Below are 22895 nucleotides of genomic sequence, written 5' to 3' on the forward strand. Positions count from 1 at the left end.
TTACCATAAAAACCAAGGTGAAGCATGCTGAAAGGGTCTGCAAGCACCTTCGACGTGCCTTTATGTACTCCTGGAAAGGAAAGAAACAGCACCTTGAGTTTTAAAGCTGTGAAGTTGACAAGCATTGAAGCTAAAAAGGAAGTGTAAATTTACTAATCAAAACATCTGTGCTGTGTAGCCATTTACATTTTCCTATCAAGACATGAGAAAAATGTTAATTTTAGATGACTCTTTTTATGACCTATAATTACTGTCATTAAGAAAGCTCAGGAGACTTACAGGGAACTTTGACTGAAATACAGTTTGACATGTTCTATAATTAATAGTGAATTAACGTGCTACATGAAGTGCCTAGAAAAAAAAAGAGAGAGAGAGGGAGAAATTTCCCTTTTTTAAAGAGAAGTCAAAGAAATTGTATTACAGGAATGCCCGCCAAGCATTTCAGTGTTTCAACCTCTATCAGTAAGCCAGAAAAGAGCTGACTTCCTAAGTCCTTCATGTCATCCTTAAAGCTTTCCCTTGGATTGAGATGGAGTAGCATCTGCATGTACAAGTATTTCTAAGTTATATTTTATATCCTTCAAAGTAGTTAATTAATGTTTGAAAGTCATTATAATTTGGTCTTACTGAGAAAATTCACAAAGTATAAAACTTATTAATTGATCATCAAATGTATAATTTACATATTTTCTGCATTTTCCTGTGGTTTTAATGCTTTCATTTATAAACAATTATTAACTCTTCAGGAGCATAGAATTTCCTCAGGGAAAGTTACTGGCATCTGGCATCTTTCTCTGTTTACCATTTAGTATCTCAGTAGAATTGTGCATAGGAGACAATTGATGTCCATTAAACATTTGATCAATATACTAGAGAAATAGAAAATTTTATATTTCCATAATTCAAAAATATTCATTATACTACTCCTCCATTCAATTCTTTTTTTATTCCAGTCAATTTTTAAAAAGGTGGCAATTGATAAGAGCTCCTAACTAGGACATGTCTAGAACAGAATTCTAGGATTTAATCTGAACATTGATCAACAGAATTTTAGACTAACCTTTTGGACAAAATATTCATGCTGTACACTGGATGCTGATTGTCATCTAGTGGTCTATGTACACAAATCTCAGTTTTCAGTTAGTACTGGGAAGTGGTCGGGGCTTTAGAGTCAGATCCTAATAAGAGATGTTCAGATTACTAGGCATATAATGTACATGAATGTGAATGAGGATCCTCCAGATTACCTCTGTAATTGCTTTTAGATTTATTAAGACCATTTGGTCTCTACGTGTACATTTGAACAATATGCATGGCTTGTGCCTGAGAAGGTCAGAGGAGGGCATTGAGTCTCCTGAATGGGATATTATGGATGGTGCTGGCCCACCATGTGGTTGGTGGAAAACAAATCCTCATCCTTTGCAGTACTTACTGAGTGCTCCTAACTGCTGAATCATCATCTAGCCCATCAACCACAGGTGAGAGACTGAGCCAAATGGAGAGTGCAGTAGGGATTATCTAGTTTAGATAGGAAGAAAGATTGTATTTCTTTGAGTTTGTACATATAGTGAATTATGTTGATGGATTTCCATACATTGAACCATCCCATCCTTACTTGATCATGATGGATGATCATTTTGATGTGTTCTTGGATTCGGTTTGCAAGAATTTCATTGAGTATTTTTGCATCGATATTCATAAGGGAAATTGGTCTGAAGTTTTCTTTCCTTGTTAGGTTTTTGTGTAATTTAGGTATCAGAGTAATTGTGGATTCATAGAATGAATTGTGTGGAGTACCTTCTGTTTCTATTTTGTGGAATAGTTTGAGGAGTATTGATATTAGTTCTTCTTTGAAGGTCTGATAAAACTCTGCACTAAACCCATCTGGTCCTGGGCTTTTTTTTTGTTTGGGAGATTATTAATGACTGTTTCTATTTTGTTAGCAGATTTGACACTGTTTAGATAATTTATCTGATCTTGATTTAACTTTGGTACCTGGTATCTGTCTAGAAAATGGTCAATTTCATGCAGGTTTTCCAGTTTTGTTGAGTACAGGCTTTTGTAGTAGGATCTCATGATTTTTTGGATTTCCTTAATTATCTCCCTTTTCATTTCTGATCTTGTTAATTAAGACAATGTCTCGGTGCCCTCTAGTTAGTCTGGCTAAGTGTTTATTTTGTTGATTTTCTCAAAGAACCAGTTCCTGGTTTGGTTGATTCTTTGTATAGTTCTTTTTGTTTCTATTTGTTTGATTTCAGCCCTGAGTTTGATTATTTTCTGCCTTTGACTCCTCTTGGGTGAATTTGCTTCTTTTTGTTCTAGAACTTTCAGGTATGCTGTCAAATTGCTGGTGTATGCACTCTCCAGTTTCTTTTTGGAGACACTTAGAGCTATGAGTTTTCCTCTTAGGACTGCTTTCATTGTGTCCCATAAGTTTGGGTATGTTGCTGCTTTATTTTCAATAAACCATAGAAAGTCTTTGATTTCTTTCTTTATTTCTTCCTTCATCAAGTTATCATTGATAAGAGTGTTGTTAAGCTTCCATGTGTATGCAGGCTTTCTATTGTTTATGTTGTTATTGAGGAGCAGCCTTAGTCCATGGTGATCTGATAGGATGCAAGGAATTCAATTTTGTTTATCAGCCTGATTTGTGACTGATTATGTGGTCAATTTTGGAGAAGGTACCATCAGGTGCTGAGAAGAAGGTATATCCTTTTGTTATAGGATAAAGATTTCTATAGATATCTGTTATATCTATCTGTTTCATAACTTAAGTTAATCTCACTACGTCTCTGCTTAGTTTCTGTTTCCATGATCTGTCCATTGCAGAGACTGGGGGTTGAAGTCTCCCACTATTATTGTGTGTGGTGCAATGTGTGCTTTGAGCTTTAGTAAAGTTTCTTTTATGAATGTAGATGCCCTTGCATTTGGAGCATAGAGGTTCAGAATTGAGAGTTCATCTTGGTAGATATTACCTGTGATGAGTATGAAGTGTCCCTACTTATCTTTTTTGAAAACCTTAGATTGAAAGTCAATTTTATTCAATATTAGAATGGCTACTCCAGTTTGTTTCTTAGGACCATTTACTTGGAGAATTGTTTTCTAGCCTTTTATTCTGAGGTAGTATCTGTCTTTGTCACTCAGGTGGGTTTCCTGTATGCAACAAAATGTTGGGTCCTGTTTATCTACCCAATCTGATAGTCTATGTCTTTTTATTGGAGAATTGAGTCCATTGATATTAATAGATATTTAGAAAATGTAATTGTTGCTTCCTGTTATTTTTATTGTTAGAGTTGGAATTCTGTTCATGTGGCTATCTTCTTTTAGTTTTGTTGGAAGACTACTTTCTTGATTTTTCTAGGATGTAGTTTCCCTCCTTGTGTTGGAGTTTTCCCTTCGTTATCCTTTGAAGGCCTTGATATGTGGAAAGATACTGTGCAAATTTTGTTTTGTCATGGAATGCTTTGGTTTCTCCATCTATGGTAACTGAGAGTTTTGCTGGGTATAGTAACCTGGATTGGCATTTGTGTTCTCTTAGGGTCTGTATGACATCAACCAAAATCTTCTAGCTTTCATAGTCTCTGGTGAGAAGTCTGGTATAATTCTGATAGGCCTGCCTTTATATGTTACTTGACCTTTTTTGCTCACTGCTTTTAATATTCTTTCTTTGTTTTGTGCATTTGGTGTTTTGACTACTAAGTAGTAGGAGGAATTTCTTTTCTAGTCCAGTCTATTTGGAGTTCTGTATGCTTTGTTTATGTTCATGGGTATCTCGTTTTTTAGGTTAGGGAAGCTTTCTTCTACAATTTTGATGAAGATATTTACTGACCCTTTAAGTTGGAAGTCTTCACTCTCTTCTATACCTATGATCCTTAGGTTTGGTCTTCTCATTGTTTCCTGTGTTTCCTTTCTTTGACTGTTGTGTCAATGTTTTTAATGTTATCTTGTGCATCTGAGATTCTCTCTTCTATCCCTTGTATTCTGTTGGTGATACTTGCATCCATGTCTCCTGACTTCTTTCCTAGGTTTTCTATCTCCAGAATTGTCTCTCTTTGATTTCTTAATTGTTTCTACTTCCATTTTTAGGTTCTGGATGGTTTTGTCCAATTCCTTCACCTGTTTGTTTGCATTTTCTTATAATTCTTTAAGGTATTTTTGTTTTTTCTTCTTTAAGGGCTTCTACTTATATTTTTCTATAATTCTTTAAGGGATTTTTGTGTTTCCTCTTTAAGGGCTTCTACTTGCGTATCTGTGTTCTCCTGTATTTCTTTAAGGGAGCTATTTATGTCCTTCTTAAATTCCTCTATCACCATCTTGAGATATTATTTTATATCCAAATCTTGCTTTTTTGGGATGTTGGCATTTCCAGGACTTGCTGTGGTGGGAGTACTAGGTTCTGATGATGTCAAGTAGTCTTGGTTTCTGTTGGCAAGATTCTTGTGTTTGCCTTTCACTATCTGTTAATCTCTGGTGTTAGATGTTCTTGCTGTCTCAGGCTGTGTCAGCACTGTGAAGCTTCATTGTGTTTTAATTTAATTTGTTTGCATTGTGTAAGCTCACCTGGCTTTCAGCATCCACACAATAATAGGCAACTAAGCAAGGCACATCCCTAAACAACATAATTTTTCATGCTTGTATTTTAGTTTTGGGGGGGTTTTATTTTCCAGTGATACTGTATTTTCAATGACACCAAATGAAATTATGTACATGACTCACAGCTCCTCGTTTTACACTGTCTATTCTAGCACATATCTGGATTTATGTAATACATATATTTATCAGTGATTTCATCTTCTCAGATAAGGTTTGGTCTATTTTGAATGGCACCAAGTGTTTGTACTCTATCTTCAGCAAACCTATAGAGCATCATCTTGTATAAATTTTCATTTCACATTTGCTTTTGTACTAATCATGAATTTTTCTCTTGCTTTTCTTGGTTGTGGTTCTTTGAATTTTCATGACAGGGTATTTCAGTATACCCCTGGCTGTCCTGGAATTCCCTCTGTAGCCCAGGCTAGTCTCAAACCCAGAAATCCTTATTCCTCTATATCCTAAGTGCTGTCTCCTAAAAATTTCAAATACTCCATCATAAACTAATAAGCCACATACCTACGCCCAAAATGAATTCATTCCTTTCTAGCATAGAAAATATTCATCTATCTCTAGAGTTTATCAAACATTTAAAAAATTTCTATAATGAATTTTTCCTTGAAAATTTATAATTCAATGTTGACTTGGCACAAATAATAGAAAATACTAGTTGTATTACACACACACACACACACACACACACACACACACACACACACATAATATACAGATTGTTAATGGATTACTTTTATTTTGCTATGGCAAAATATTTTAACAAAGCAGCTTAAGTAACTTAAGGAAAACAGTATTTTTCCCAGTTTGTAAAAGCAACCCATCATGATACTTAATCCAGGGCACCAGACTGGAGAGGGGACTGGTCACATGATACCTGGTCACATGTTTCTGTCAGGAAACAGAGCCAGGCTAGTTTTACCCATAATCTTGTACAACTGACTGCTTTCTAAATACCATTATTTAAATCTATAAACTGATAATATAAGTTATCTTTTCAGGGAATGGCCACTCTTTTCACTCAGTACATCAGCTTCTTAACTTACGTTATTCAATAGTTTTGTCTCTTTCTTTCAATAATCTTGTCATCAATGTTAAAGGAATACTTTAAAAAGTTATGTAAGTATTTGAGCAAAGAACTGAACCACATTCAATAGCTAACTTAAAAATATTCTTGACCTAAAGATCATTAATAAAGTATTATAATTATGTAAAAATATTATAATTACATGGTTCTTAAACGTATACATGGTTCTTAAATGTATAGAGGAAAATACACAACATTTTTAGAAATTGAGCATATTTTCAAAGGAAAAAGTTGATATTTATGTATAAAATTTAATCAGGAAACATTACTTAGAAAACTCTAACATTTGAGCATTCAAAACACATATTAAGCAATTTACTAAGTAGCTTAAATATTGTCCTATAATATTTTAAGATGCAAGAATTTAAGATGAAGAATTTATATCATTTTTATGAATAATTTTAAATGTAGTTTTAAATGTGCAATCACGTTGTAAAATTTTATTAAATCTAATCACATAGAAGTTTCCATATGACATTGTTACATTTATTTTTCCCGTTGAACTGTTAACATCCCTGAAAATAACCTTAGACAGTTATGTTTAATTTGAGCTTTAGGGCTCCTTGGAGTGGAAAAGGTAAGGGCTATGATTTTCTGGACATGGAAACCTGCTTTTCATGGTAAACTGGATAAATGCTTGTGCTACCTCATGGGAATAGGGTAAAAACGACTTGGGGATCTATTTTGCTAAGATGCCAAGGGCTCCATCTTCTTTAAAACTCAGTGGCCTTTCAGGGATCGTGAATTGCTGAAGTAGAACAATCCTTATTCCTCTTTATCTCTCATCCACTGCCTTTGAAATCAACTGCAGCTTCAGACTTGGAAGAAACACAAAGGGCAGGGCTGGAAATAAAAAATATGGCCCAGGATTTGTGATGCTCAAGTGATTCCGACTCATTTCTGCAATCTCTCCGTGGCTCTGAAGCAGGCTAGACTTATCGCTGATATAGTGCATCTCACGGCGCTCTAATTCATTTTACAGAGGTAATCCTAACCAGCCTTCCCATTATTCTTCTAACATGAGCTTTCGGTTTGGTTTCATTGGAAATAATTCATCCTTTAGTTCATGATTCCTGATTTTATCAAATTATGCAGATCCAGAGAGTGTCCCAGAATTCTTTGTGGAAAAAAATCAAAGGTGTTAAAAATGTCCCCAGTACTTCATGCTCACCTGTGATGCAAAACAAGCCTTCTGACTACCAGTGTCTCATACTCAGGCAGGTAAGCAGTTTTTGGACCCGTATACTTCTTTCAAAAAAAAAAAATAGGAACAGGGCAGACTTCATGATTATTCAGCAACAAAATGATGTACAGTTATTCTTTCTTAAATAAATTACATTATGTCAGTATGTTTTTTTTTCACAGCTTTGATTCCAGAATTCAGAAGCTGAGAGAGGAGGGCAGAAGTGAATGTGAGTCCAGTTGCAACTACACAGTAAATTCCAGGTCAGCCTGAATAATGATACAATGTGACAACCTATCTCAAAAAACAAGCAAACCAATAAACAACACCCCCCCACAAAACAATCAAACTTCTGTCCCACATACATTAAAGTATGCCTTTGCCTCTTAAACAGCAGAGAATCTGAGGGGCAGCAGTATCTCTTAGAAATGTTTTGCATTTTGCTCTTCATTTCCTCATATGTGTATGGCTGTGGTTGTTTATAAATGAGAGTAAGTCTGACTTGCATAAGGGCTTTAAAAAATTAAGTCTGTCCAGTAGAGTGATTTTGCTTTCATTAACAAGTCAAGAGTACAACAGAGCTAGTATAATGTAGCAGCATGCAAATCAAGACTGTTAACTATCACCACACAGTGCACTGTCCCGTGGAGGGGTGACATGGGAGACACATGGATCATGTGATCATTGTGAACACCTCTTTAAAATAAAGTCTGCCCTGTGATGTCATTTCTAAAGAAAAGAAAGAAAGAAAGAAAGAAAGAAAGAAAGAAAGAAAGAAAGAAAGAAAGAAAGAAGAAAGAAATGGCATACAAGCCAGAAGAGCAGCATTAGTAATATGTAATGTAGACAATTGTGTTAGATCCCATTCCTAGACAATAAACTACAAGCAATTAATGACTGTTGGGTTAAGGAGAATTTGCCTTCCTACTGATGAGCCCCTTCTTTGGTTGTCCAATGCAGAATGGTAATCACTGAAAGCATATACAAACAACAAACATAGATTCAGCACTACATATGTGTATGTATATGTATACACACATACATGAATGTTTATGAGTATTTATAAATGTATCTGTTTATTCAAAGAAAAAGAGGCTATTAGCCTGAGATCAGGGAGGACATGGAAGGTATTAGAGGGATGGTACCTAAGAGGGACTGGAGGAAGAAATGGAAACAGAAAAAGTGATGCAATTCTATTTCAAATAAAATATTTTTAAAATACCCCATTGTTATCCACACTGCTTGCTCACACTTATTAGTGTACTTATATAGAGCAGTAATATTATATCCCTTAAAATTTGGTCTGCCTGTTTAATGTTGCTTATATTAATGTATATTGACCTTTATACTTCTGGATTTTATCTTCAATTATGAAGATTTTATTTTTAATACTAAAAAGCCCAGGCCTGGCTATAGATGCTCACTGTACATTATTCCTCAGACCTGGAGTTCTCCATATTAACCAGGTATGTCAGTATACACCTGTGGTCTCTTCACTTAGGACTGACAGGCAGAAAGATTAGAAGTTCAAAGTGATTCTCAGATTCTCACCTTGGTTACATGAGTCTTGGACTCAAAAACAAAACCCAAAACTCAAAAATAATTGCTTCAAAAATTTTTACTGAATGGAATGTTAAGAATAATTTTGTTCTCTTAAATTGCAACACATCATTAGGCTTTTAAACATGATGTAAGCAATATGGGCTTTGAACCATTCATTACAATAAACTGTTTACTGATAACAGTGAGAAAATAACTATACTTCTCTGATAGTGTACTGATAATATTCTAGAAGATAAAACAAGTGATTTAAATGATAAAAGCTAGACGTTCAGTAAGATTGGAGACAGTGTCTTTGCAGTAACTATAGAATTGTTTGAATATATTAGAGTAGAATTTGTAGATAATTTTAGGTTGCAAATGATACTCCATACTTCATTCTGCAGTGTCATCTTTCACACTCGTGCATAGTTCTCAATTTCACCTTAAACTAATACTGTGCTAGGTGTCTTTGTAATCTTTCTACACATTACAGGCTCTTGTTTTCAGTAAAAATACTATCACTAATCATAGAGGAACAAAGATGTGTCTAAAGTTTGAAGGGACATAGCTGTCTTACAATTCAGATAATGAATTTTAGTTGTCTCTGGAGAAAAGTCTTTCCAGGATGTAGCCTGGCACTATTCCAAGATTGCTTTGCAAAAGTAACTCCATATGTAGACTGAAAATAAGCAAGTGGTGTTTTAAATCAACTGGAGAGCAAAGCTGTACTCCTCAATATTTTTTCCTGGGCATAACTTTGAAGTGCAGCATTCAGGGATTCTGAGGGTTTATGTTACCTGCTTAATGGAAGCATGGAAAATTATTTGAAAGGACTCCTTTTAAAAATATACTTGAAATTTATGGAATATCACCTGTGGTTAAGAGGAGTTAAGCAATTCAAAGCATTTTTTTCAGCCCAAAAAAGAAAGAGTTAATTTTAAATTGAAGTTATGTTTTCCATGCTTCTATGGCAACAAGATGATAATCACAAGTTTGTGCATCCCTTACTTTTAAAGCCAATAGATGACTGGATGAGTAAATGCTGGTAAATTAGGAAGAATATGAGTAAAGATATAACGATTCAGGTACTGTGAGTAAACTAAATTGAAGAACATAGCATGCTTTATGCTCATTAGTATTTCACTGCAAGCAACACTTTAAGAGATTTTATTTTTTCAGACAAAAGCAACACATGTTTATTTCCTTGTAACATGTTCTGAGTTTACTTGGTAATTTGAAAATTTGACATTGACATTGGATATATATATATATATGTACATATATATATATCCAATAAAATACATACATATGTACATATGCATATATACATTTATACATATTCAATCCAATTCCTATTATCCTTAAGTTTCTATCATATAACTGGAATCTAACTACATGTATTTGGACATTAATTCTTTTCAGAAAGAACAATACTTTCAGCAACACATACCTAGTTCATAATGAAACTATTTTCTCTAAAGAATATCTGAAACATAGCTAATATAGTTGATATTGTTAAACAAACTTTGACAAGGTATGCCAAAGTCTATATGAACAAATTCTTATTTTAGTATGTGAAATATTTTGTTATAGCCATTGAGGCATTGGTTGCTTCTCATCTGTATCAGGAATAAGAATGAGAGTAAGAATAAGGAGGAGCAGGAGAATGAGAAAATGTTTCATATATAAAAGATTGTATATTTGTTAAAAATTATACTTCTAATAAATGTGAAGAATTTCCTCTCTGAATTCCTTTCTAAATTAAGTTAATAGTTATAAACAGTTTAAGAGTTGTATTTTTTTTTAATGCAAAACCAAGAGGTTTATTTTCCGAAGTGTTGGGGGTCAGCCCTCGATCATGTTTGACAAGAAGGAGACCCTGAATGGCTATTACAAGCAGTTCTTATACTTTTTAGGGACACAGGTTACATTGGCAATGTTACAGTTCAAACTTATTGGCTAAGCATATTGACCTTTAAGTCTATTGGCTAGCAAGCATGATATGCATTTGAACTCTAACTGGGACTTTCCGGAAGGCCAAGTGACTATCAGTCAGTACATTCTGAGAATTGTTTTCCTCAAGAATGTTCCTGTGGGTGGGGAATGGAACTTGGCCTAGTCTTGACCACAGGCAGGAGTGGGAAGCTGTAATGAGGGTATGGAACTGGAAAAAGCCCTTAGGTACAAGCTCCAATCTTGGAGCTATGCTCAGGGGTCTTGGGTAACTAACTCATATTCTTCAGGTCCTGTCCCCAGAGTCTCATATCGTTAGCACAGGACAATCAGCTGCACTGCTCCTATCCTCTCTTTTATGAAGACTATAAACTTGTTCAATATGCAAGATCCAAAGGTCAACGATAGCAGGAGAACAATTAGGGGTCCTAACAAGGTGGATATGAGGGTGGTTAACCAAGGGTAGGAGTTAAACCAAGACTCGAACCAGCCCTGGCTCTGTTCCCTTTTTCTCTTCCACTTGGCTAGCCCTTCTTTCACCTTGGCCATTGAACCTTAAACTCCCCTCAGAATGTGTTTCCAGTATGTGTTTCCTGGTGTTTCACACCCCCAGGTAACACAGAAAAAGTAGTTGGACTCCCAACACTGATGGGCCTGGTGTTGGCTTCTCCCATCTTAGGGGCACACATGTATGGAGGTTTCTTGCAAGACACTCCTCAAATTTTGGCTTCTGCACCCTAAGACTCACCCTCCAAGGCTACTTCTGGGACACAGTTTAGATTCACAAGTCCCTCATCCCCCTTGTTCCACTAATTCTTGTCCCTGTGTCTCTAGGGTGGAAATATCTCAGGACTCAAGGCCCCATTGCTATCTTACAGAAATCAAAGACAAGATCCAGTCATCAGATATAAGGTGGGTGTCACACTGTAGTAGACCAAGCTACATCCCCAGTGACTAAGAGTACTTGCCAAGTCAATTTGTAAGGTTGTGGGAGTTTCTGAGGCTCAGTGCCAGAAGATACACCACGGCTATCTCATGGTTTCTCTGGCCTTGCAGAAGAGGGTGGCTCAGCTGTCTGGCTGCTATCCTGTTGGCATCAGGAGCAGATGCTAGTCTGACATGAGTTATGTGAATCCAGGCAGTTATTCCATCCACTTTAACAGAGGTTGGAGTTGTCAACACCACCAGAAATGGCCCCTTCCACCTTGTTTCCAAGTTTTCAGCATGATATCTCTTAGCATATATCCAGTCTCCAACTTGGTACTTGTATGGAATCTCTGGGGTGCCTTTGTTATAGAGAGTACTAAGCTTAGGCCACAATTCCTGGTGGCTGATCTGGAAAGCTTGCAATGGAGCCATAAGATCTTTGTCAGCCTGAAAAGTCACTCTGGGGGTTGTGGTCAAGAGCCGGGGTCAAGGAAGAGGGGATCTCATGCAGGATCTCAAAAGGTGCCAGGTTAAAATGTTAGGAGATGTTCCCGGCTAGGAACAGGGCCAGGGGAAGTAGCACCACCCAGTCAACATCAGTTTCCAAGGACAATTTAGTTAAGATTTCTTTTAGAGTTCTGTTCATTCTCTCTATCTGCCCTGATTGCTGGGGACGGTAAGTTAAAGAGTTTAACTTAAACAATTTAGGTATAAGTAGGTCAAAATTTACAACGAATGAGCATATAATAAGATAGCACATATTTTACTACCTTTAGATAAATTACATTATTATGCTTTACATGTAGAAATTTCTGTGTTAAGGCCTGTAGTCAGGTATGTTGTTTATTTATTTCCATACATGCAAACAGGAAAAATTGACACATAGAAAATAAATGGTGTGGTATGTCCAAGTTTATCCTTTCTTCATAGCCTTCATGCACTTTGTAATGAAATTTTGTTTGTTCTAAGTAATATCCTCCTGAAACTCAGCTCTCAGCTCTTTTTTGTTTGTTTGTTTTTTGTTTGTTTTTTGAGACAGGGTTTCTCTGTGTAGCCCTGGCTGTCCTGGAACTCACTCTGTAGATCAGGCTGGCCTCGAACTCAGAAATCCACCTGCCTCTGACTCCCAATTGCTGGGATTAAAGGCGTGTGCCACCATTGCCCGACTTAGCACTCAGCTCTTTTTAACTCCAGTGTGACAGTTGTCACAATTAAGCAAAGAGCATGCATTTGTACAGCTGATTGTGTATTTTCAACTCAATTACTCTTTACTCCTCCTGAAATGATTAAGGCAGGAATGTTCGATGAGGTGTTTGTTAAAATTTTAGGTAGATAGGTTAGAGATCATTTCAGCTTTGGAGTAGAAAGCTGAAGGCTGATGAGTGTAGGTACTTCAGATATTAGAAGTTTCCCATCCCAGGCACACAGAATGATGTTTCTGTTGTTTCTGTTGGGATCTGAGGCAGCAAGGAGAGAATTATGGTTATAGCCTCACAAAATTTATAACTTCTCTTACTTAGGAAAGATTAAAAGTAGAATAAGGCATGGCCCTGAAGCTGCGATGGCCTCTGGAAGCTATCTATAAAGTAATCTAGGTGGTAGAACTTTTCTGGCACTGGAGACAATATCAATGACCATTTGTGTCAGGCAGGTATTCTACCATTGAGGTCATCATCTCAAGCCGGAGGACAAAGAAATAATATGACATGCTTTTAGCTCCTTCTCCAAGGAGACCACTGCTCCTTTCAGAGCAGTTATAGAGGTTATAGCTACAGTGAGAACTGGAGAATACTATTGAAATAATCAGAGACAACAGAGTGTTTTCTGAAAGGAGGAAGTCAGGTGTAGTGATCCACAACTGTAATCAAACACTTTGAAGGTAGATGCAGGAAAATGAGAAATTTAATGAATTCAAGGCCAGTCTGGATTGCCTAATGGCTGTCTCAAAACATAACTAAGAAAGTGATTAAGTATTCAATTTACAGAATTTGGGAGAAAACTAGTAGGATGTCTGATTGATTTGATTCAGAATACACAAGAGAAAGAAACAAACTAGATAACTATTATTAAGGGCAAACAAAATTAAGAATGACTGCAATGGACAACAGCATTAGAGGATGAACTGGTATGGGCAGAAAAATATGAAACCTCAATTGAGTATGTAAATATTGCTATGATATCAAACATCTTCTAAGGCTATCTGATTAGTATTTTATTAACATAGGACTGGGATTAATACAGCTTTCCTGGTGGATAATTTTATTCTGTGATCATTAAATATAAATTATATTTCAATCTATTTCAATGAGATCACCTTATATAATTTTTAATTTATTATTTTAATTTTGTGGATGGGTTTGTGAATGTGAGGGCTGCAGAGATGAGACAAGTAAGATTTACCTCAATTTATGTTACAGGTCATTGTGAAACAGCTGATGTAGGTTCTGACAATATACTTTAAGTTCTCTGGAAGAGCAGAACATAACTTGTTGACTCATTCTTCCAGTCTTATGCTGTATTTAAGCAACAGAAAAATATGCTGCAGGGTTCTTAAACAGAAAATAAGACCCAAGAATTTTGAATAAAGGCATAATAATAAGTGACAAAACTATTGACTACTGTATATAGTTTTTGAAATTGTGTCCATTAAAAAGTATAAATATTGTTATATATGCATAAAATATTGAAAGATATATCTTCAAAATTGAGTATAACCACTGCTTTGGGGCTTGATTTGACAGAGGAAAATTTAGTGCAACCTTGTTCACACTGATTAGTTTCTCAAAATAAATAAGTATATGAATAAATAAAATGAACTGAAATAACTACAACAGAACGTCTGTCTCATAATTTTGTGTTTTTCCGAAATCCTTTGTATATATTTTACCATATAAAATAGATAATCACAGTCATTGTGTGTGTATGTGTGTGTGCGTGTGTGTAACTGAATTAGGAAATATTCCTGATTTTTAGTCCCTTTCATATAGTATTATATAATTATCAAAATTGCTAAGTGAATCATAAAACACTTGACTCCTAGTAAAGGATTTTAATTAAACCCCATCATTACTTTCTTTCATTAAGGATGTTACCATTTTTGTTTGACTATTTTCTTAAGATTGAATTTACACTCAACACATCAATCAGCATACAGTAAGAAAGAGGAAGAATAAAAGAGGCAGGGACAGACTGAGCGAAGAAGGGAGTAGGTGGTGGAGGGAATGAAGAAAGAAGAAATGGAGGAGGCAGAAAGGAGGAGGAGGAGGAGGAGGAGGAAGAGGAGAATGAGAACGAGGAGGAGGAAGAGGAGGTGGAGGAAGAGGAGGAAAAGTGCAAAGAAAGCAAAGCAGGGTTATCCGCATCCTAAAGGAAAAGTCCACCCTGCTCATGTCATTTGGAAACTGAAGCAGACGTTCCTGAGAATAAAGTCACAAACAGCACAGTTTGTGCTGTAGTAGGTCTCTTTTTAACTGTTGCTTTAGGAAAGAACACCTCTCACATTCTGTGTCCCATGTTTAGAAATTGTATTTGAAACGTTAAAACAGAATATCCTTGTACTTGTAAATATTTTACCACAAAAGGCATTTATGATGAGGAACTATTTTACACACAAAGTACTGGGTCTTTTCGTAGCTCCCTTATTTTAGCTTGGATGGAAACGGCTGTTTAGCCTCTATTAGAGAAGCTGGATATAGTGGAGAATGAGGAGAAACCTGCTAAGGGAAAAGTTGAGGATTTTGTTTGCGTGGAGATGAATATTTAAAACAACATAAGAAATAAAATTAACTTATTATTGCATATGGGATTCTTTAAATATAATAAATTAATGGACTTAGCATAGAAGATGCGAAATCTTCAAATTTAGTTAGTTGAATTAAATGAGTTATAAAATTATATGTAATATAGATTGCAATTTTAATAGATATGGGAGTAAAATTAACGTTCCAAAACCAATGTTAAAGTTATGTTAGTTTTCTTCTCTGTATGTTTGTACTCTAGATTCTTTAATATTTGCATGAAAAATTACTCCTCTATTTGCATTTGGATTATTCATAGCTCCCTTACATGTATCTATGGTTGACTACTGGCATTGAGAAAAATGATTTATTGAGTAATTCTTGTAATTTTCAAAAAAATTTAAAGTGTGTGTGTGTGTGTGTGTGTGTGTGTCTGTGTGTGTGCACGCATGCATGCGCACATGCACGCATATATATATGTGTATACTTGTACAGATACATCTCTGCAGAAGCCAGAGATGATGGATGCCCCAGCGCTGGAGATTCAGGCAGTTGAGAGCTATCCGGTATGGGTGTTGGGAACTAAATTTGGTTTCTGGGCAAAAGTCCTACATGTCCTTCACTGGCAAGCCATCTCTCTAGCCCCTTAGTGAATAATTTCTGTATGAAAATAATTTGATAATCATGAGTGCTCCAGCAATAGATGATTTGAATTTGAATTATTTGATCTCTTTCATTTTTCTGACCTTTAACATAAGGATATTTGTTTTAGGCGTGTACCTAATAGAATATTATATCAGGTTGCCTTGTGCCTGCACTCAGATCTCACAGTGGAATATTATATCAGCCTGCAGTCAGATCTCACCTACACCTATTTGCCACTCGCTCTCTTGTTGTGATAAATGAAGCAGCTCTGTAAAAGTCATCTGTCTTTGACTCATTTCTACTCATTCTTATTTAATGAATTTTAATTTTGAATTGTTTTAGAGTCAATGACCAGGATTCCTAAATACATTGTTGAAAACCTTGGATCCTCTCATTCGTGTCTTCTCTGTCATCCTTGTTTCTAACCAGTTTACCCATTGACAGCACACTTTTCTTTCACTTTTTAAAACCATCATTACCCGTTATTGGTCACCAGTAACACATGCAGTGTACCCAGACAACTCTTCCACACTCTTTAGATCCATAGTCTACAGTCATACTCTCTGAAGCCTCCTGCTGAGGCTATCTTTGCTCTGTAGCACAACTTCTTTGTGTTTTGTTACTTTTAGTGTAAGGTACTCTTCATATATCTACAGGGTACGTTTTTCACATAGAAGGCCTAAGTTAGATTACACCAACCACAATTGGTCCTTCTCAATTGATACTGGCATCTCCAAACTGTTGGGCCTTCCTGTTGCAACTGAACTGCAATTTCATTGATGGCCTCTCAAGGCCTGCCTTCAGGATCTCTGCCACTGCCACACAGTGCCACGCCCAAGCTGCCTGCCATTATCCTTTCATGTCTTCAAAACCAGTTCCACCTGAGTGACTCCCACACTACCAATGCCAGCTGCCCACACGTGCAACTTTAGCCTTCTCTGGAACCCAGCCACCATGAGTAAATTCTTAAGAAACACTTCTCAGACTATTTTACCTCAGTGATGCTGGTCTCTTCTTAATTACGGCGAATTTTTTGGTTCTGGCTCACCAACAAGGAGTATTTCAGAAATTTCACTTTAGTGATTTTGACCTCTTGCTAATCACATAATTCAAAATAGCATTATCTGTCCACAGAGGATGGTTCCATTTAGTTCTTTCTCCTTTTTAGATTTTTTTAAAATATAATAACATATTTTTTAGGATAGTAGATTTCCATGAAGCTTTTCCATATAGTCTTGCTTTTGTTAACCCTTTACTCTTCCCTAGTCTTATTAATCCACCAACTTGGTTTTGTTCTTTAAAGATTTCCTCATATATCCCAATACCTTGCTCCACTCTCATGTTCTGTGTTATAGGATCCTTTGCACTTCTCTATAATAGCCACTATTTTTGATTAGAGTGTATGGAATTTTTATTATTATTATTGTTTTAAATTTTAGGTTTGAGCTGATTTTTAATAACTTATTTTTATTTATTTTTATGTGCGCTGGTATTTTGCCTGAATGTGTCTCTGAAAGGGTGTCAGAAAACAGTAGTTATAAGCAGTTGTAAGTTGCCATGTGGGTGCTGGGAATTGAACTGGATCCTCTAGAAAATCAGCCAATGGTCTTAACCTCTCAGCATCCTCTCAAATCCCTTAGAAATTTTATTATTTTTACAAAAAATGTCATTATATATCAGTACCAAATATTTTTATATTTATCTACTATTATCACCCTCATTATAATATTTCCTCAAATGCTAATGATGGACTTTAATTTTTTTTATAATTTTTTTTGTTACTTATTATATGTGCATGTGTATGTGTGGGCACATATACCAGAGTACATTTGTGGAGATCAGAGATCATCTTTGTAGAATTTCAAAAATCAAGGTCATACCATTAAGCTACCCATTGAGTCATCTTACCCACCTAAAGACAAAAGTATTTTAAATAAAAAGCTATTTTAAAGATAGGCATATTATAAGTTTCTTTTTAACAAAAGTCATTTTATATGATCAGATTTATTTCTCAAGCTTATAACTCTGGGCAATTGTGTTGGAGTGTTTTATTCCAACTTGGCACAAGATGAAATCACTTGAGAGGAGAGAGCCACAGTGTTAAAAATGCCTCCATAGGATAGGCAAGCCTACAGGGCATTTTCTTAATTAGTCATTGTTGGGGGGGGGGCCCAGACCATTGTGGTTGGTGTCATTCCTGAACTGGTGGTACTGGGTTCTCTAAGAAAATAGGCTGAACAAGTCATGGGAAGCAAGCAAGCCAGTCAAGGAACCTATCCATGGCCTCTGTATCAGCTCCTGCTTCCTGGTACTTGCCCTGTTTCAATTCCTGTCCTGGCATCCTTAGATTATAAATAGTGATATGGAAGTTTACACAGCCAAATAAGGACTTTCTTTCTACCTCGTTTTTTGGGCATAGTGCTTCATAGCAGCAATAGAAACTCTAACTAAAACAGAAAAAAAAGCCTGTGCGTGAGAAACACTGAGTAAAAATTGTATATAGAGCCTATATAATAAAGTGTGAAAGATAAGACTGAGAAGTTAGATTCCTAATGTTTGTTGAGATCCCCTTGACCCCTATCAGTGCCATTACTGTGTAGGCCATGGTTGGGATTACCATTTGTAATAATAATAATAAAAAAAAAGGTCTCTACTATGCAGATCTGAAACCACTGTGCCTATAAATCTTTCCTAAGAGAGAGTACGTAGTGTGGTTTAAAGCATAGTTCTAAATTCTCACAAGGATCTTAGGCTTCCCTAAGATCTAGACTTTAAAGCTCTACCTCTCACTGGAATCAGTCACATGGTGAGGTTTCAGGGCATTGGATTGATCAACTTCTAGAAGTCTTCCATCTGTAGAATTAACTGCTATTAAACTGTGTGAAAGTGGAAATATTCAACTTTAAAATCACTGTATAGAATATTTTGAAACTTTCACTCTTTCTGTGCAAATCATGAACTCCTGGTTTAGTGCATCTGCCATCTTGAAGCCCCGTTCTCTATCTCAAAAATTGTTGTCTTAAGGCATATAAGGTAAACACTTGGTTACCAGCCTCCATAAAGCATGAGAAGTAGGGGAATCTACATGAGTGGAGTCCAGTGGGAGGGCAATGGGTTACTGTTCTGGCTCTTGGGCAGGTTGTTGGAGCTCTTCTCCTCTTCCTACTGTAGGATTCTGCCTCAACATAAACACAAAAGAAAAAAGAGACACCTGACTACCAGCTGAAACTTCCCCCAGTTTTAAGGCAAAATTATTCTATTCTTCCTTCCATTGAAATTGACTTATCTCTAGAACTCATCATAATTACGAAAAGCTAAATGACTTTATTTAAGGAAAATAAGTAAATAATTCCTGAAATATGCCAGGTCTTCTGTATGTTAAAACAGAATCATCTCCAAGCCAGATTTTAAATGGGAATTTTATGGAATCAAGTAATAATCTAAGTGATAGCCAATACAATATTATTTTGAAAGTTGTATTTAAACATGAAAAGTGTATGGTAGCATTTATGAATATTACAATATTAACAAGAAACTCTCCCTTTTGCTTACAATATGAGGAAATTGAATTTTCCTAACTTAAAACGTCTGAGCACCATAATCATTGGGATATCATTATGTAAGCTCTTATAAGGCTGATTTTTACAGCCACTCCATGGTCTCCCGCACAAATATAACTCGAGTATGGGTAATGATTTATGTCTTCTATATTAAAACAAACCACATTTTATAATCTAAAATGAAAAGAAATTTATCCATTGTTTTTTCTAGTACAAGAAAAGGATCCTGAAATACTTGCAAGTTTCTTTTATATAATCAACAAAACTAGACTATGACAGTTAAGGAGCATTCTATTTCATCAAGCCCTCGTACGTTCACAGTTTCACTCAGCTGTGTGCCAAGACTGTAGAACATGAAACAAGCTTATGATATATCCAATTTTCCGAAATCAGATAAAAGTTTCTGATAACCAAAAGTAATGTGATATACATAGCAAAGCCTGTTTGTAGTGTCTTCCGTCTTTGTTGTTCAGCTGTCTCTCACTGGTACCAGGAAGTGCTTCAAAGTCCTATGAAAACAAAGCATAGCTGGTGAAACTAATAGGTTGATGTGAGTGGAAATTCAATATAAACAGGTTTGACAAATATGGGGAAATTTAGCATTGAGCCTGTGGGATTTTTCACCAGACATTTAAATTTGATTGATAGACAAGAATGTTATATATATGGATTCAATACAAGTGGGTATCATGGCATCATAAAAGGAGTATTATCAACTAAAGAAGTTGTGAAATTCTCTCCCCCCCGAGCATTGGATTCATAATGTCTTTTTAGCCCCTAAAGTTAACTCCTGCAATCTCGTTGTTCTAATCTAGTTCTGACGTGATTTTACAGTTTAACTTCTTCCTAGCTGAACACCTTCAAAGTCTCTCTTTTCATCAAATAGACATTTGGTGATGCATCCTAGGGACAACCTTTCCAGTCATGCTCTGTTTGATTAAAGTTTTGTTTCAAGTGCTGTATTAAAATTCAGGAAAATAAAATATTTTCAGCTTTGCTTCTAAAAATGAATTCCCAATTTTTATATATATTCTTGTGTGTGTCTTTAATCTATGTAATAGGAAGAAATAAACCAAAAGCCGTACTCATATTTAACTATTGTTTATTAACAGTTCTATTTTTATATTATTGAAAATAGAGGGTTTTTTTTTATTCAATATATCTGCATTACAGTTTCCACTCCCTTCTCCTTCCAAATCTGTATCCTTTCTGTCTTTTCCTAGAAAACCAGCCATAATTTAAGGAATAGTCATAAAAGAGAGATAAAACAAAAATAAATAATTGTGATAAGACAAAGAAAACAAAGTAATTATTTAAGTAAAGATTACATTTTGCATGAAATGTTAGAAAAATATTTAATAATTTTAAAGTCATAAATTTTTAAAAATCAGCATTCAGTAATATAACCACAACCTGTGGCTTACAAATCACTTTTAAGCAAACATCTCACCTTGGCCTTGTTTCCTAGTTGTTTAATTTTTTTTCCCTTTATGCACCTGAGAAAGAAATATATGTATTGAGTTTTGTTTTCTAATGCCTTAAATTATGTTTATCAAATATATTTAATTTTGATTTAGAGGAGGTCTTGAGATTTATTATTATTATTATTATTATTATTATTATTATTATTATTATTATTATTAATGTGCATGTATACACACATGGGTGTCTATGCTAGAGGTGGCCAGTGTAGTACAGTGAGTCAGATGCCTTGGAGTAATGTTATAGGAGGTTGTGAGAACCCAATGTGGATTCTGAGAATGGATGTTCAGTTCCCTGAAAGAGGAGCAAGAGTGCTTAATCACTGAGGCATATCTTAATCCCTTAAATATTTTTTTAATTGTTTCAGTTAATGGTAACAATAACATATATTAAAAGTACATATTCTCAGGGAAAATGAAACATTTTAAGTTTGACTAGTGTCTTGATATGTCTACTCACACTAATTCAAAACTTTCTTAAAATATGTCAATTAAATTTGGAGTATTCAATCCACTATATGCTTGATTTGATTTATGAATGAACTAGATTAACTATTCAAATCAATTAATAATTAACTCTATATTGTGTTGCTAACATTTGTGGAGATACAAGCTTCATGGACATATTCAAAGACATAGAAAAAGAGAAACATAAAAAGAGGCAGAGAAATCGTATCTTAAATGTACATTTAACTGAACACTGCTTAGTGAATTTTTAGTGCTTAAGTATTAAGTACTTAATTCTAATTAAATTTGAAATACTAAAACTCTTATGCAAATTTTAAAAGAATTTTTACTTGAGTGTTTTTGTTCTTTTTACTTGTTTAAATAAAATTCACTGAAATTTATTACTCATTAAATGTTATTTTTTTAATAAAGCATATGAAACAGTCTATAAAATTTCTTGAGCCACTAACTACTCAATGACCTAAAATAAATTTTCTGAAATATTTTAATACTTTGAATGCAAGCCAGCTTGTGATGACAAGAGTGAATGGCGATCTTTAAACAGACTATCTCTCATTACCAGACTTGATGCTGTAAGGTACAAATTACATGAAATCAAAATGATGAAAATTGTTGTAGAGGCAAAGCATCCTTTCAAATTCAGATTCTGTAGATTGGCAGCAGATTTACCGTGATCTCTATTACCATTTGATATTTTCAATGAAGACTCGTCCTGGCTGAATTGCCAGCTACAGTAACTGAGTCAGTTTTCCTGCCTCTCCGTTGCTACCTCTCACTGTTGAGAAACAATGTGCTGTATTCTTGCTGTCAGTAGAAAGATTATTTGAACATAGGCTGATTCTGCCTTGTACCTCAATGCAGACCTCTTAAGGTGTTCCTACTTGTAATACCTTTCAGGACTCGAAATGTTTATGTACTCAGTGTCCTACTAATGTAATGGATATATTGTACACATCATGCACTTTCGAATAATGAATCATAAATAAATATGTTTAAGCACATGTATATAATTTTATCATTTCCTAAAATGAAATTTTTTTTATTATACTGAAATGGATGTACTCATTTATGTTTACATAAAAAGTTAAACCTCAACAGAATTTCAGATACCGATTTGAGTATAAACTATCCAACACTTTTCAGAGTGGATTATATTTTAGTTTTTATAATCAATAATTCACAGAGCACCACTTAATAAAATAACTACCATGGTACAAAAGGCAGAACTTTTCAGAATTGTTGGAAATTCTGTCCTGATCACAAGTGACCAATTAAAAAGAGCTGGTTTTTATGAAGTACAAGCCAAAAATTCAAATGATACTTTAAATCAAATGGTAATATAATTCATTCAAAGGATATTAATTTGATACATGCTGAGGAATGATTGTGGGGGAGTAGTCTTTGTTTTCTGATATTTAACCAAGATATTTTCTAACTGCAGAAAACAACACACAGAGAGAAATGTGAGTCCCTAAATAACCTACATCTTCTCAAATCTCAGCCCAGGGCTTCAGTCCAGTACTTTGCTTTGTGCAGTGTGAGAGCAAACACATGCATGGTGCACTGGGGAGTGCTCGGTGATCACAATGAGACATGGGCAAGTGCTACTACCCGGAAGTCCAGTCATGACAGTTTGGTTTTGAATTGATTTTGGTATCTGGATGTTCTGAAAACTTCTTTTGCCAGATTTCTTGGACTCCATTATATATC

At 35.2% G+C, this 22895-nt stretch overlaps 1 long non-coding RNA gene across 2 annotated transcripts in view; it reads left to right on the top strand.

Annotated features, from left to right (window-relative positions):
- The window catches only part of LOC116094918, a 108811-nt gene that overhangs the window by 64674 nt on the left and 21242 nt on the right, over positions 1-22895 (top strand). Inside the window, exons 4-8 of one of the 2 annotated variants that reach the window (XR_004120354.1) lie at positions 6501-6673; positions 6785-6910; positions 7055-7135; positions 11202-11279; positions 13712-14127. This is a non-coding gene — a long non-coding RNA (uncharacterized LOC116094918). Of the gene's footprint in view, positions 1-6500; positions 6674-6784; positions 6911-7054; positions 7136-11201; positions 11280-13711; positions 14128-22895 lie in introns of those variants that run through there. The other variant, XR_004120355.1, reaches the window with a different exon arrangement.

This window comes from Mastomys coucha, unplaced genomic scaffold (assembly GCF_008632895.1).
Source record: "Mastomys coucha isolate ucsf_1 unplaced genomic scaffold, UCSF_Mcou_1 pScaffold17, whole genome shotgun sequence".
Lineage (NCBI taxonomy): Eukaryota > Metazoa > Chordata > Mammalia > Rodentia > Muridae > Mastomys > Mastomys coucha.